The following is a 17,424-nucleotide window of genomic DNA, read 5'->3' on the forward strand; positions in this document are numbered from 1 at the left end:
GGGATTTAAATCAAACAACTGCCACTGGTTTTTAAATCACATGACCCAACTTTAAATCAATCAGCTGCTTCCCTGTAACTCACGTGACTTGGCTTTGAATAGTAAGAAATTCAGAGGTATAAAAAGGATGTTCTGAACAATAAATGGAAAAACAACATTTTAGAAAGTTTTTTTCTTTTCGAATGGACAATTCATTGCCTACAGAATAAAGGATTCTCTTGTGGATTTCTTGAACTATAAACACATACAATGTCTCCATTGGCTTGATTGACTTAGATTTGGGTTTTTTTGTTGTTGCTATTGTTAACATATTTCTTGGAGTATAATTACTTTACCTTGTTGTGTTAGCTTCTGCTGTATAACAAAGTGAATCAACTATTCGTATACATATATTCCCATATCCTCTCCCTCTTGTGTCTCCTTCCCACCTTCCCTAACCCACCCCTCTAGGTGGTCACAAAGCACTGAGCTGATCTCCCTGTGCTGTATGCAGCTGCTTCCCAATAGCTATCTATTTCACCTTTGGTAGTGTATATATGTCCATGCCACTCTCTCACTTCATCCCAGCTTACCCTTGCCCCTCCCTGTGTCCTTAAGTCCATTCTCTACAGCTACGTCTTTATTCCTCTGCAGTGACTCCTGCTAGGGATGGATACTTCCTTTTATGCTCAGGGAAAGCCCCTAGTTTGAATATGACTTGAATTTGATCCTGTGAAACCATCAGAACTTCCCACCAGAGATAAATGAGGAGATTCTGGCCTTTATTAGTATGCACGATGAACACGGGTGTCCTGGCTGTACTTGCCAACCCTCCTATTTACCCACCTATTTTTATCCACCTTCCTCCCTGTGAGTACCTTTGACCAACCCTGAGCTCAGACTCCTGACCTATTCCAGTGACTTTGTCAGTCTTTCTTTAAAAATGGACAGGTAATGAAATGAAATTAACCTAGAAGCAGCAGCTCAGTAAGGGAAATAAAATCATCAGAAGTTATCTAATCACAGCCACAGCCATCCAGGGCTCTGTCTTATCTCCTGGGTCATAAGAATGGTACCTTCCTAAACTTGAAGGACATCCAATCAACTAAGCAAAGGTGTTGCTCACCTCTGGCTCTTGGAGGGATTGCTAGGCACTCTACCCAGTGTATACTAACTGCAAAACACTGTCATGGTTGTGAAACACCTATGATCCAGGAAAGCTTTTTGGGGTGCATGGGGAAGGTTTCTTTTTGACATCAAGCAAAAAATAAATCACCAAGCTCTTTGAGCACAGGGGTTCTTAAGAGGGCAGTAGAAGGAAGAAATGGGCAGAAAAGATGATCTCCAATGAAGTTAAGGACATTTTCCCAAAAGAGTAGGATTTAGTCTCAGTTTAAGGAGAACACTTTTAAATAGCTGGGACAGCTCCAAACTGCAGTTTAGGGAACGAGTGCTTCAAAAGAACAGTGCTTTAAAAGTCCTGGCAAGGCAGCAAGAGGATGAAGAGTTGGTTTTGCATAGTTTTGAACACAGGAGTAAAGAAGCAGAGGCATCTCTGACTAAAAGGCCCTGAGATCCTATGGCATCAATGGGTCAGTTGCAGGGGCAGGGGTGTGGGGGGCGATATTTCTCTCTCAATGACTCCCAGGGCAGCCACCCCTCCCGACCCTAACCCCCAGTCCCTTCACCCTTCCTCCCTCCACTGTTGGGTCCCCAGGGACAGCACTTCTTACGCTGGAGTGCTCAGGCACCATTTCTGCAGTCTGGATTCTTCCTGGAGCCTGGCAAGTTCTGGGACAGGAAGACAGGTCTGCAAGCCCGCTGCGGTGCAGTCGGACCTGGAGGCCTGGAGAGGAACTGGAGCCCTGAAGCCCACCCACGTCCTTGAAGCTGAAGGAGGAACACATCCTCCTAACAGTACTTCTCAGGGGTGAGCGTGCTCCCCACCCGACGGTGATCCATACTCACTTGAGGCAGCAAGCACTGCCTCTAACTGGCCCCCTGGATTCCGCCTTAAGGGTCCTCGCACACGTGTGATAGCGCAGGCCCCGGATCTCTTTAGTCAGCTGAGGCCAGTGCTGCCGGGATCGCTCCAGTCCCATCCCCCAGCCCCTCCCTCTCGGACTGTATGTAATAGAAGAAAGAGCACAGAGGAATAGGCTGAATCAAGGGATCTGGGAGCCTGGGTATGAGTTTGAAGACGGAGAACCTAAGGCGCAATTACATATTACTGAAAACTCTTGTGGGGTGTGTGAGGGGAGGTTAGGGGGCTGAGAGGCTGAGTCAACCTGGTGAGTCCAGCCCCAGGACACCACACAGCCCCGCCCCCCTTTCCTTGCCATCAGACAAGGGTGACGCAACTCCAGCTGGGACTCTGCACTTCCCCCTCCCTGATTCTCCAGAAGAGCAGGTGGCCCCCCTCTGAGGGCAGGGGCAAGACCACGGACCAAGTCCCCCTGCACTAAGGCACTACTGGAAGCTCTTCCTGAACAGCAGTCCTGGCTTGGAGCGAACCCGTGCACCGCCAAAGCTGGTCTCGTCTTGCAGCTGAGGGACGCAGGCTTTAAGTCAGCTGCCTTGGCTTTAAATCAATCAGTCCCCCCTTTAAGTCAGGTGACCTGATTTTAAATCACTGTATGCCCCTCAAGCCTGCAACTTCAAAAGTTGGGAACTTCACTTTGATCCCAGCACCTCACACAGCTGAATGCACACTGTAGTCACCCCCAACCCTGGCTTAGAGGCAGGATATAAGGTAAGGGGATGGGCGTGCACACATGGTGATGAGGGTGTACTTCATGTACCAGAAGGGTCCAGGTACTCTGGGCACAGCAAGCAGTGCACGATACAGCAGCTCCCTGGCAAAGCTGGTGATGCACAGGGGGAGCAGGCACACCCAGGCATGCAGAGGTTCCAGGGCGGGAGCTAGGGCACAGCCAGCCGGGAGGGTGTGAAAGAGGAGGATCTGAGCCTTCTGGAGAAAGGCAGACACAGAATATGGATGAGAAACAAAGACCAGATGAAACATGGATTTGAAAAACACACCATGCTCTTGAAATTGGGGTGGGGGGCACCCCAGATTTGAGTCTTCTTACTCCCCAGTAGCTAGTGCTTTGGCATTTGCCCAATTACTTATAAAATGTGACTGATAATATCTAACCCATAGAATACAGCATTTGGAGTGGTTTGCGTGTTTATGTTTCTATAGGGGAATAAACTTTTCTACAAGAAAAATGTATATTTTCTGAAATAAATTAAAACCCCTTTTTAAAAAGTACTATATTGGACTTCCCTGGTGGCGCAGTGGTTAAGAATCTGCCTGCCAAGGCAGGGGACCTGGGCTCGAGTCCTGGTCAGGGAAGATCCCAAATGCTGCGGAGCAGCTAAGCCCATGTGCCACAACTACTGAGCCTGGAGGCCACAACTACTGAAGCCTGCGCGCCTAAAGCCGGTGCTCCACAACAAGCGCAACAAGAGAATCCACCACAATGAGAAGCCCGCGCACCGCAACAAACAGTAACCCCCGCTCACTGCAACTAGAGAAAGCCCACACGCAGCAACGAAGACCAAACGCAGCCAAAAATAATTAATTTTTTTAAAAAACTACTATATCCTTCTATACATCTTCTTGGGGAAGAACAGAGGGAAGGAGTGGGAGAGTGAGAAAGACCAATACTTAGTGCACATCCCTGATGCAGGTGCTCTGCTGGCTCAGATAGTTTTATCCCCACTTTACAAAGGAGGAAGTAAGCTCAGAGAGGTTTAGTAATTTTCCCAAAGCCAAACAGCTATTGAGTGGCAGAACCAGGATCTGAACCAAGTCTGTAACCTTCAAAGCCTAAGCCCTCATCACAACAAAACTCAATTAATATTTACATTTATCAAATTACATTGCAACCTGGGGAGTTCTTGGCACAGTCCTGAATAAGAGTGAGAAAGAAAGAAATAGCGTTGTTCATCCAGTCAACCAAAATTTTTTTTTTTATTTTTTATTTTTTTAATGCTATTCTTGTCTGCTTACATTCTTTTTATGTATGTATGTATGTATGTATGTATGGCTGTGTTGGGTCCTCGTTTCTGTGCGAGGGCTTTCTCTAGTTGTGGCAAGCGTGGGCCACTCTTCATCGCTGTGCGCGGGCCTCTCACGATCGTGGCCTCTCGTTGCCAAGCACAGGCTCCAGACATGCAGGCTCAGTAATTGTGGCTCACAGGCCGAGTTGCTCCGCGGCATGTGGGATCTTCCCAGACCAGGGCTCGAACCCGCGTCCCCTGCATTGGCAGGCAGATTCTCAACCACCGCACCACCAGGGAAGCCCAACCAAAATTTTTGAAGCAGCTGCTAGATGCCTGGCCCTGTTTGGAGTTCAGCAGTGATCAAGACAGGAAGAGTCCTACTTTCATGAACCATGTAGTGGGGAGGAGAGACAGGTGCAACTTAGGTGAGGGATTTCACCTTGCTGGGCCTCTGTTTTCTCATCTGGAAAATGGGATGGGTGTTTCTCATTTTCTGGGATTGTCCAGCCCTCACATTCTCTGATTCCATAAGAAGCATTTGTTTTCCTGTTTCTTTAAAATTCAATCAGGCCATGAGCTGTGATGAATGTCGTTAGCTGCTCCCCAAATCACTCTATTTCCACCCATTTCCTGTGATCAGGTCTATCCCCCAACATGACTCAAAATCAATCAAGTCACAGAAGCTAAGGGGCACCCAGCAGAAGAATTCCAACCCTGGTTTCTCAGGAGCTCTGCGGTCTACCTGGCCAGGTAAACTTCACGCACCTGGCACAAGGTGGCCATCCCTGGTTTCACATCAACATGATCTCAGGCACAAACCTCCTTGTTTTTCCATTTTGTCTTTAAGTTACTTGCTGAAACAACTGCACAAATATGAAAAAGATATAAAAATCAGGCATCCTCTGCCCTCACTGCCTACTAATAAATGATTTTCTGCCACTTTAATGATAAAGATACAACATTTCAGCATTCCGTTGCCCTTATTATTTTTCATTTTGTTGATATTTCTACTGAATACATCTTTCAATATTTTAACAATGGAACATGTATTTAGGTTGTTCCACACACAGCCTTTGGTGGTAAGGGTTTTGTTGTTATATTTCTATTATGTTTCCTTTAAAAATCATTATCCTGTTTAAATGGATTACGTCAACTTTATAGGCATTTATCATATGATATTGATGAAATTAATACATAGAGGGCAGTAGTACAAATTGATTGGAATTGAGAGCCTCTATTAGCACAGTTAAATATAAATATTTTATATATATATATATATATATATATATATATATATATATATGCCAAATTACATGCTGAGTGAGATTCTCCTACTCTTTTTCACTCTCTGCCCCTCAAGCCTGTAAGAAATGGAATATTTCTTGCCATATCAGTAAAAAAAGGATGTCACAGTCATCAGCACTTGCAGCCCTCCAATGTGAGCCGGTGGGCCCTGAGGAACTCAGGATATGCAAATACAGAATGCTGGCCCCAGAGAGCTGAGGTGCATATCAAAGGAAGGATTTCAGTGAGCCCAGACGCTTGCATCTTCCCATACAAAGAAAAGCGCTACATTCCTCACCTTGGGAGAGCTGGTTTTCCTTAGTTAACAATCACCTTTTGATGTTCCCCATTACCTGCGCCATTCCCCTCCCCTGTCCCCTCCCCCCAGTACTTTAGCTCAGGGAGGAAGGAGCGCAGAGAGACTCGGCTGAACAAGGGACCTCCGAGCCTGGGGATGCGTTTTCAGCCGCTTTCCCCGCAGTCAGGAGGAGGGGCGCTGACGCTCCAACCGGACCCTGCGCCTCCCTTTCCCCGTTTCCCCTCAGGACGCTCAGGCCGACCCACTCCCCACGCCCACCAGGCCCCGCGAGCCAGGCCGAGGGCAGGGGCGAGAGAAGGGACCGACGTTCCCCGGGACCAGAACGCTAGGGGCTGCTCTTTCTGCACAGCAGCGGTGGGTGGCAGCGAACCCCTGCCCCTCAGAAGCTGGTCTTGCACTGACGCCCGGGCACCAGACCAGGAGGAGGGTTGGCGCCCACTTACCCGGCCCGCGGTCCCCAGGACTGTCGCGGCTTTGGCGGCCGGGGCCCCTCCAGAGCCGGCAGCCTCAGTGAGGCCGCCCTCCCCTCGGGCTCCGGGGCACTTTAGTGACGGCGGAGGCAAGAGACCCCGAGCCGGGAGTTCCAGCTCTGCGGAAACGCGGGATCGTTCTGGGCGAGGAGGTGGGACCGCTCTGCCCCCAGGCCTTCCGGGAGGGAGGGCGGCGCCGGGGGAGGAGCCGCCTGGAGCCTCCAGGAGCCCTTCCGGGGGTCCTGGAGGGGCGGCCCGGCCTGGGGGCCCCGCCCACTGTGGCCGCAGCCCAGGCCTTTTTCCTGGAATCCTACACAAGAAAGAAAGATACAGTCTATAGTAAATATTCACAAATGATTGTTGCTGCTGTGCTTACTATTCTATTAAAGGTGTAAAATCCATAAAACACTTTAAGTTCAAAGCTAAATACGAATTTTTACCTTTCTAATTATGTCTCTGCTATTCCCAACTGTGGTTAATGAATCAGAGACTGTGGCATCACTAGTTAAAAATGAGCTTGAGGAAAAAATAGAACTCAGGCCCACCAGACCTACTGAATCACGATCTGCACTTTTACAATCTCCCCAGTGTACTTGGGTACCCATGAATAGTTGAAAGGTACATTTCTACCTCGACATGTCTTTTCTGTCTGAGAAATACACACATTTTATCCAGTTTGATATAAATAAAACACTCAAAAATGCATATGCCTGTGTTGAAACCATCATTTTATCATTTCTTTTCCAGATAAGTATAGTCTCTACACTGGTTTTGTGGATCACATGCCATACTCTTTTCTTGTAGTTACAAATAAGGTAGAGAAAGTTACTTTGTAAATATATATATATTAGTGGATAATTGAAGACAGTCTTCTAAATTAAAAGCACTTCTCTTAACTTGCTGTTTTCTTCTTGGGTCACATTATGAACTCTTCCCGTGGCCACATGGCATGTGTACTTTTAATTTCAGGGACTGCTGCCATTCCAGGATGTGGCCATAGATTTCTCTCAAGAGGAGTGACAATGCCTGGACCAAGATCAATGGGAATTGTACAGGGGTGTGATGTTAGAGAAGTATAGGAACCTGCTCTCCTTGGGTGAGGATACCTTCCTTCCAGAATTCCTTTTCCAACCACAGGGTTTAGGGTCCTTCATTTGTAGAATGTCTCCTGGAATCTTCTGCTTCCTACAATAGGGTTTCAGATTGCAATGTTTCAGGAAAGACTAGGAGTTTGTGGGTATAATTTATCTTATTTTTTTAAAATCGCAGTCTCCCTTTTAATATACTTTGTAACTGCTTGGGATGTGTCTATATGAACTGTGTACTATATGCTTCTGTTATAGTCCTTACAATATTTTTTTGTCTTATTTTCTGTAACAATTTTCCATGGATTCTTTGGGCTTAAGGTATATTAAAAGGGAGACTGCGATTCTGGGACTTCCCTGGTGATGCAGTGGTTAAGAATTCGCCTGCCAATGCAGGGGACCCGGTTCGATCCCTGGTCTGGGAATTTCCCACGTGCCACGGAGCAACTAAGCCAGTGGGCCACAACTACTGAGCCTGCGTGCCACAAGTACTGAAGATGGTGTGCCTTGAGCCCGTGCGCCATTTATTTTTTGGAGAATAAAACTGCCTCTGAGTGATTAAAATCTAGACCAGCTAGTCAAAATGCTTTATCACCTGTTCTTCTAAACCACTGATCAACGGAACAAGTTTTACTAGGGATAACAGAGTAATTGTATTCTGGAGTTCATATCGGCAATATGTTTTATGACCTTGATGCTGGATCACGACATTTCAATGGCATAACTGCTATTAATTGTCTGTTTGTTCAACGATTAAAGTCTCACGTGATCTGAGTTCAGACTGGAGTCATCCTGGTTGGTTTCTGTCTATTGCAGATTTCTTCCAGTATGAAAGGACAAGAGCAATACGGCTTACTTTACAAAATGTCTTCAAACCAAATGATGATATAATCTACATTCAGTTAATTTATACATACCCTACTGTAGAACAGGGTTTGTTACGGTGGCAGAGCCCGGTAATTAGGTAAAACTGAAACATTTATCTGCAGTGGTTCAAGTTCTCTTCCTAAGAATATGTTTATAATCAACATTCTTTCACAAAGTACCCAATTTAATTCACCATAGCAGTCCTCATATTAACTAAATGGAGAATCCTAGGCTATATACAAATCCAGAAAGGGCCAAAAGTCATCAGCCCCTATGGATTATTACAACCCATTACTGAGACATTCAAATTATTTCTTAAAGAACCACCATGACCATCAACATCATCAATTTATATATTATTGCCCCAATGCTAGCCTTAACCATGGCTCTCACAACATGAATTCCTCTTCCCATATCTTATCCACTAATTAATATAAATGTAGGCATACTATTTATGTTAGCCATATCAAGCCTAGCCATTTATTCCATCCTCTGATCTGGTTGAGCTTCAGATTCAAAATACTCACTCACTGGAGCTCTACGGACAGTAGCACAGACAATCTCATATGAAGTCTTGCTGGCAGTTATTCTATTCTCAGTCCTAATGCTAAATGGATCATTTACACTTTCAACAGTAATTATTACACAAGAACACCTATGACTAATTTTCTCCTGACCCTTACCCAGAATTTGATTATCTCCGCAGTAGCAGAAATCCAATGAAGCCCCACTTGATTTAACAGAAGTAGAATCAAAACCTGTATATGTCTTCAATGTAGAAAATGTAGCAGGCCCATTCACCCCGTCCTTCCTAGAGAATATGTCAATTTCCTTATAATAAACATTTTCACAACATTCTATTTTTAGGAGCATTTGACAATCCCTACGTGCCAGAATTATATACAGCCCAAGTCATCATTAAAACACATCTAACAATCTCCTTTCTATGAATTCAAGCATCCTACCCACAATTTTGATATGATCAACGTATACATCTCTTATAAAAATATTTTTTACTACTAACATTAGCCCTATGTATATGAGAGTTTTCACTACCTGTCATCATACCAGGCAACCCACAGCAAACTTAAGAATTATGTTTGACTAAAGAGTTACTTTGATAAAGTAAATGATAGAGGTTTAAATGCGCTTATTCCTGGAATTGAACTTATTTCTAAGAATTTTACATTCTCCATGCTACCACATTACACCACAATGCTATATAGTAAGGTTCTCTAAGAAAGCTTCAAGGCCCATACCCCCAAAATATTGTTGTATATCCTTCCTGTACTAATAAACTCTCATTGTTTTTACTATCATTCTACTGACCATTATTTCAGGAAATATAATTGTAGTAACAAGCTCACACTGGTTAATGGTATCCCCATTCTAATAAAAAACATGAACCCATAAGCTACAGAAGCATCCAACAAATATTTTCTAAAACAATCCACCACATCAATACTACTTATAATGGCTATTATCATTAATCTAATATACTCTGGTCAAAGAACACAATGAATTACAAAAATCTTTAATCCAGCAGCATCCACTATCATGACAATCGTCCTTGTCACAAAAGTAGGACATTCCCCATTTCACTTCTGAGTGCCCGAAGTAACTCAAGGCATTCCATGAACAGCAGGCCTGATGCTATCAACATGACAAAATTGCACCCCTATCAGTTTTATACCACATGTCACCATCCATCAACCTAAACATACTGTTAATCATAGTGATATTATAAATCATAGTTGGACGCTGAGGCAGACTTAGCCATACTCACCTGGAAAAAATTACAGCCTCCTCATCAGTTGCCCATATAGGATGAATAACAGCTATTATAATGTATATTCCAAGTATAACAATCCTAAACATACTAATTTATATCATAACAACACTATCTTCTTCCTATTTATACCCAGATCATGTACTACAAGGGTATCATTATCACACACATGAGATAAAACACCTCCCATCAGGATCCTTATCCTCAGCATTATAGTGTCATTAGGAGGTCGCCCACCATTATCAGGGTTTTGACCCAAATGAATAATTATCCAAGAGATAACAAAAATGATAACATCATTCTACCAACACTAATAGCCATCACAGCAGTCCTCAGCATATATTTCTACTTGCAGCTAACATACTCCACATCACTAACTATATTCCCTTCATTAAACAACACAAAAGTACAACAATTTGAACATACAAAACAAATAACTTTCCTATCATTACTCATCATAATAGCCACACGGTTACTACCCATAACACCCATCCTATCAGTGCTGGACTAGGAATTTAGGTTAGTTTAGACCAAGAGCTTTCAAAACCCTAAACAAGTACAATTTACTTAATTTCTAAAAATAAGGACTGCAGGACTTTCTCCTATATCAATTGAATGCAAAGCAAACACTGTAATTAAGCCAAATCCTTACGAGATTGATGAGTTTTAACCCCAGGAAATTTTAGTTAACAGGCAAATCCTCTAGTCAACTGGCTTCAATCTACTTCTCCTGCCTTTGAGAAAGAAAAAAGAAGAAAAAAAAAGGCAGGAAAATCACCAGCAGAATTGAAGCTGCTTCTCTCAAGTTACAATTCAATCTGTTGATTCACCACAGGGTTTGCCAGAAAGAGGGCTCAATCTCTGTCTTTAGATTTACAGTCGAATGCTAGCTCAGTCATTTTACCTCTGTTCATACACTGCTGATTATCTTCAATAAATCACAAAGATATCGGCATTTTATCTTTACTATTTGGTGCTTGAGCTGGAGTAGCAGGCAGCGCCTTAAGTATATTAATGCTGGCTGAGCTATGCTAACCTGGAGCGCTACTTGGAGATGCCCAAATCTGTAAGGTAGTCATAACAGTCCCTGCACTTGTAATAATTTTCTTTATAGTTGTACCCATTATGATTTCAGGGTTTGAAAACTGACTTGGGCCACTAATAACTGGGGCACCTGAGGTAGCATTTCCCCCAATATATCATATAAACTTTTGACTACTTCCCCCATCATTCTTACTCCTACTCATATCACCAATAGTAGAAGCTGGTTCTGGTACAAGTGGAACCCTATATTCAGCTCTAGCCTGCAATCTGGCCCATGAAGGAGCCTCTGTCGACCTAACCATTTTCTCCTTACATTTAGCAGGTGTCTCTTCAATTCTTGGTGCTATTACTTTTATTACTATAGTCTTTAATACAAAACTAGCAGTCATATCCCAATACCAAACACCAGTATTTGTTTAATCTTTCCCAACTATAGACATATTACATAATTACCACTCTCAGTCTGAGCAGCCAGAATTGCCATATTGTTAAGAGATAGAAATCTAAACACTACTTTCTTTGACCCTGCAGGAGGAGACTGAATCCTATACCAACAGCTATTTTGACTCTTTGGTCACCCTGAAGTCTGTATTCATGGCCTACCAGGCTTTGTTATAATCTCACATATCATTACATACTATTTAGGACAAAAAGTGCCTTTCAGCTATTTGGGACTAGTATGAGTCATGTCCACTGGCTTTTTAGGATTTCTCTTGTGGGCCCATCATATGTTTACCATAGGGATAGCTGTTGACTCAGGAGCATACTTTGCATCAGCTACCATAATTACTTCTATCCCTACAGGAGTAAAAGTATCTAGCTGATTAGCAACTCTTTATTTAAGTTTTCTTTCTCGTTTCTTTTTTTTTTGGCTGCGTTGAGTCTTGGTTGCTGCACGTGGGCTTTCTCTGGTTGCGGTGCACGGCCTTTTCATTGCAGTGGCGTCTCTTGTTGCAGAGCACAGCCTCTAGGCGCGTGGGCTTCAGTAGTTGTGGCTTGCGGGCTCTAGAGGGCAGCTCAGTAGTTGTGGTGCACGGGCTTTTTGCTCCGCGGCATGCGGAATCTTCCCAGACGAGGGCTCGAACCCATGTCCCCTGCATTGGCAGGCGAATTCTTAACCACTGTGTCACCAGGGAAGTCCCTGGTTAGCAACTGTTCACGGAGGTAATATTATATGACCTCCCACTATACTATGAGTTTTAGGCTTTAGTTTTTCTTTTTACAGTAGGTGGTTTGACAGGAATCATCTTAGCCAACTCATCCCCAGACATTGTCCTCCAGGATACATACTATGTAGTAGCACACTTCCATGACCTAATGTCCATGGGAGCAGTCTTCACTATTATAGGAGGCTTCCTACACTGATTCCCACTATTCTCAGGTTATACAGTTAACTCAGCATGAGCAAAAATTCACTTCACAAGTATATTTGTAGTAGTAAATATGACTTCCTGCAGCACTTTCTTGGCCTCTCAGGGATGTCACTACATTAGTCTGAGTACCCTGAGGCACACACAACATGAAATATTTTATCTTTAGGCTCATTCATCTCAGTAGCAGCAGTAATGCTAATAATCTTCATACTTTGAAAAGCATTTGCGTCTAAACAAGAAGTCTTAGCAGTGGAAATTGCTACTCCTAACCTAGAATGGTTACACGAATGCCCTCCACCATATCCTATGTTTCAACATCCTACCTATGTAAATGTAAAATAAGGAAGGACTCAAGTCCTTCTCAACCAGTTTCAAGCCAACACCATAACAATTATGTCTTTCTCAATAAATGAGATAAAAGTAAAAAGTGATGTAGCTTTGTCAAAGTTAAATCATAGGCTAAAATCCTGTATATCACTAAGGCATATCAGTTTCATCTAGGCTCTCAAGATACAACATCACCGATTACGGAAGGACTTTTACATTTTCATCATCACACATTAATAGTGATTTTTAAAATAAGTTCTCTAGTCCTCTATATCATTTCACTAATATTGACATCTAAACTAACTCATATGCATAGAATAGATGCACAGGTAGAGAAAATGTGAACAATTTACTAGCCATTATTGTAATCTTAATTGCCCTATCATCATTGTGAATCCTTTACATGACACATGAAATCAATAACTCTTCCCAAACCATAAAAACTATGGGTCAGTAATGATACTGAAGCTACAAATACACAGATTATGAAGATTTAAATGTTGACTCCTCTGTAATCCCCACATCAGAGCTAAAACCAGGAGAATAATGACTAATAGAAGTCAACAACCGAGTAGTTAGAGATAGTCATTGAATATCAGTTTCATCTGAAATTGTTGTACACTCCTGAGTTGTTCCTTCTCAGGCCTAAAAAGAGCTATCCCAGGATGCCTAACTTAAAGAATCCTAATACCAACAGGACCAGGCCTATGTTGTGGACAAGAGAGCTCGTTTTCCTGAGTTCAAAGACAGGACAGAGGGATATGGCTGAGATATGGGGTGAATCTGGAGCCCATGGGGATGCACTTTCCAAACTCCAGGATAGGAATGGGGCCTCTAGGGTCCCAGGCCACCCACCACACCCTCCCGAGCAGGATCTGGACAACATTCCCTGTCAGTGATGAGGCAGCCCTAATACTGGTCATGCCCCGATGTTGTGTCCTATGTGGGCCCCATGCTCTTGGGACCACATCCCACACTCTGCAGGTCCATGCTACAGGGTCCTTCGTGCCTCAGGAGTACAGACCACACAATAAGCAGTTCCCTCCCCAACCAGCAGGAGGAGGGGAGGAGAGCAGGGGCACCAGGGGAATCTCACTCAGACAACAACACCCCAGGGGTGCCAGCGGGGACAGTGATGATGCAGATGAGGCACAGACCAAGAGATGGGACCAGAGGACACAAAAGGCAGCTGGTCAGGTCCTGGCTCATCTGCACCCAGGACACCTTTGTCCCATACACCCCCTTCCTCATACACCCTCTCCTTAAATGCAGATTCTTCAGATGCAAACAGGCAGAGCTTCAGACTGAAAGTCAGCTCTTCCAAAATGACCCATCAGCAAACACTGCAGGATTCCACTCCCTGTGCTTTGTGGCTGCTTCCCACTAGCTATCTAGTTTACATTTGGTAGTGTATATATGTCCATGCCACTCTCTCACTTCATCCCAGATTACCCTTCCCCCTCCCTGTGTCCTCAAGTCCATTCTCTATGGCTGAGTCTTTATTCCTGTCCTGCCCCTAGGTTCTTCATAACCATTTTTTCTTTTTTTTTAGATTCCATATATATGTGTTAGCATACGGTATTTGTTTTTCTCTTTCTGACTTACTTCACTCTGTATGACAGTCTCTAGGTCAATCCACCTCACTACAAATAACTCAATTTCATTTCTTTTTATGGCTGAGTAATATTCCATTGTATATATGTGCCACAGCTTTATCCATTCATCTGTCGATCCTGCCAACACTTTTACTTTACTCAACTGAGACCAATGTCAGACTTGTAAGGTAATAAATTTACGATGTTTTGAGTCACTCAATTTGTGGTAATTCGTATGAAAGCAATAAAAAACAAATACAGAGGTCCTACAAGAGCCAGGCTATATATTTATATTTAAGTATTTCTAAAATGAATTTAACCCTGTGATTCACAGCAGCAGCAGCTTCCAAGGGATCCCACCACACACCTGAGGCGAAAGCAGCCTAATAAAGAAGCAGTGACAGCAGCAGGTCACTGCCCCACACTTGGGGTAGAGGGGGATTTGATCTACTGTAGCAGCAGCATAGCCTGAATGGGAATGCATCCTCCTGTGGCACTAGTCCCATCAGCATTAGTCTAATCTGCTAGCATCTGCTGTGCCAACAGGCCCAACGTATACAAACCCTCCAACTCAGTAGCATTAAGTGAGCCAGGCTCAGTGTTTCCTGAAACTCATATCCAATGGCACTGGAAAGCCCAGATATCACCTAGTGTTATGAAAACATAAAAAAAAAAACAATAACAGAAGACTGGCAACTTCAGAAAGAAAAGGGGAACAATGGAATGGGTGAAAACAAGTGGGATAAATATAAGAGACTATCATTAGTCTCATGAGTTTCTTAAATTCCCTATGATGGTCAAAGCAAAAATTATGACACCATCTGATGTGGTTCCCAATGTATATAGAGGAAATACTACAGAAAATCATACTTTAAAACTGGGGACTATTAAGAGACCTAAATGGAAGTAAAATTTTGAAACTTCACTTGAAGTAATAAAAGACAGATTCCAGTAGGCTATGATAAGTTACATATGTATAGTGTAAGGCCAAAAGCAACCACTAAGAAAACTATACAAACAGTATACACAAATGATTATAAATAAATTAGATTAAAATGGACTTACCAAAAAATGTTTAAGTAACCCACAAGAAGGCAAAATAAGAGAAACACAGGATTGAGAAACTAAGGTAAAAGACAAAACAAAAAATAAAATGGTAGACCTAATCTTTAACATAGCAATAATTACATTAACTGTAAATGATCTAAATAACCAAGTCAAAGACAGAGATTGGAAGAGTAGATGAAAAAATCACAAGCATGATCCAACTCTATACTGTCTATAAGAAGCTTACTTTAAACATCATGATATAGGTAGTTCAAAGTAAAAGGATGAAAAAGGTATATCATGTGAACATTCATCAGAAAAAGCAGGAATGGCTATATTAATATCAGATAAAGTAGATTTCAGAGCAAAGGAAATTATTAGGGGCAAAGAGGGTCATTACATAAAGATAACAGGAATAATCCACCTAGATGACCTAGTGATACTAAATGTGTGTGCACCAAACAACAGAACTTCAAAACACATGAAGCAAACACTGAAAAAGGTAAAAGGAGAGAATTTCAAATCCACAATTATTATTTGAGACTTCAACACAGCAATTTATAGAACTCCCAGAGAGAAAAATCAGCAAGGGTATGGAAGAACTGAAAACATCATCAATCAACAGGATATAACTGACATTTAAAGAACACACTCAATAAAAGCAGAATACATATTCAAGTGTCCATGGAACATTCACTCATATACCATACACTGGGTGATAAAAAAAACATTAGCAGATTTTAAAGAATTAAAATCATAGAGAGTATGTTCTCTAGCCATAATGGAACCAGACTAGAAATCAATAACAGAAAGACAACAGGAAAATCTTCAATCACATGAAAACTAAACATCACAATTCCAAATAACTCATGGGTAAAAAGTCAAGGAAAAATGTTTAAATGCATAGAATAAAAGAAAATGGAGATATAACAGATCAACATTTGTGGAATAAAGTGAAAGCAATGCTGAAAGGGAAGTTTATAGCACTAAATTGGGAAAGAAAATATTTCAAAGAAATAGTCTAATTTTCTATATTAAAATAGTAAAAACGGAAGAGGAAAAAACACTAAACAAGCAGAAAGAAGGAAATAATAAAGATGAAACAAAAATCCATGAAACTGAAAACAGGAAAATGGGGGGGGAGGAAATCAATGAAACAAAAGGCTGGTTCTTCAAAATAAACAATCTCATCAAGAAAGATGTAGCAAGACTGATCAAGATAAAAAGAGAGATGGCACAAATCACAGATATCAGAAATGCAACCAGGGATACCATGACATATCCTGCAGGTTAATAAGGGACAAGTTATTATGAACAAGTCTACACTATAAATTCAAAAATGTGGATGAAATGGACCAATGCGTCTACACCCAAAACTACCAAAACTCAGCCAAGATGAAAGAGACAATCTCAATTTTCCTGTAACTATGAGAAACACTGATTTTTCATTTAAAAACTCCCAAAAGAAATATTCAGGCTTAGATGTTTCACTTTTACCCAAGACTTAAAGAATTAACACCAATTTTACATGACTTGATAAGAAACAGAAGTAGAGGGAACAGTTCCTAATTAATTTTATGAAGCCAGTATTACCTTGATACCAAAACCAGACTGGGATAGTATAGAAAGAAGAAAACTACAGGCCAGTAGTTTTTATGAAATTGGCTGTAAAAATCCTCAGCCAAATATGAGCAAATTAACTCCAGAAATATATAAAAAGAATAATATACCATGACCAAGTGGTATTTATTCCAGTTATGCAAAGTTGGTTAAATATTTGAAAATCAAACAATGTAATCTACCATATCCAATAGACTAAGGGGGAAAAGTCATGTGATCCTAATCATTAATGCAGAGAAAGCATTTGACAAAATCCAATCCCATTCATGATTTTAAAAAAAGAAGAAAAGAAACTCCAAGCAAACTAGGAATAGAAAAGGAACATACTGAAACTCATAAAGATGATCTACAAACAACCTATACCGACATTATATTTAACTGTGAAAGACTGAACGCTTTCTCTGTAAGATCAGAAACAAGGCACCGATATCTGCTCTCACCACTTTTATTAAATATATTACTGGAGGTTCTAGTAAGAAAATAAAGCAAAAATAAATAAACAGATAAATTTAAAAGTTAAATTTTTAAAAAGTTTATTTAAAAGATGAAAGAACTATTCCTACTATGTTGAATAGGAAGGAATATATCCTCCTGAATGTTGAATAGTAATATAT

The 17,424-nt window shown here is 41.8% G+C and overlaps 1 long non-coding RNA gene across 1 annotated transcript; it reads right to left on the reverse strand.

Annotated features, from left to right (window-relative positions):
• Positions 1-4,733: 4,733 nt before the first annotated feature.
• On the reverse strand, positions 4,734-7,207 carry LOC309622412. Its single transcript, XR_014240840.1, has 3 exons — positions 7,147-7,207; positions 6,037-6,373; positions 4,734-4,853 (listed from the first exon to the last, which is right to left on the reverse strand). It is a non-coding gene; the product is annotated as an uncharacterized lncRNA (long non-coding RNA).
• Between the last annotated feature and the right edge of the window lie 10,217 nt (positions 7,208-17,424).

The sequence above is a fragment of the Balaenoptera borealis genome (assembly GCF_965194805.1).
Source record: "Balaenoptera borealis genome assembly, contig: HAP1_SCAFFOLD_2520, whole genome shotgun sequence".
In the NCBI taxonomy this organism is placed as follows: Eukaryota; Metazoa; Chordata; class Mammalia; order Artiodactyla; family Balaenopteridae; genus Balaenoptera; species Balaenoptera borealis.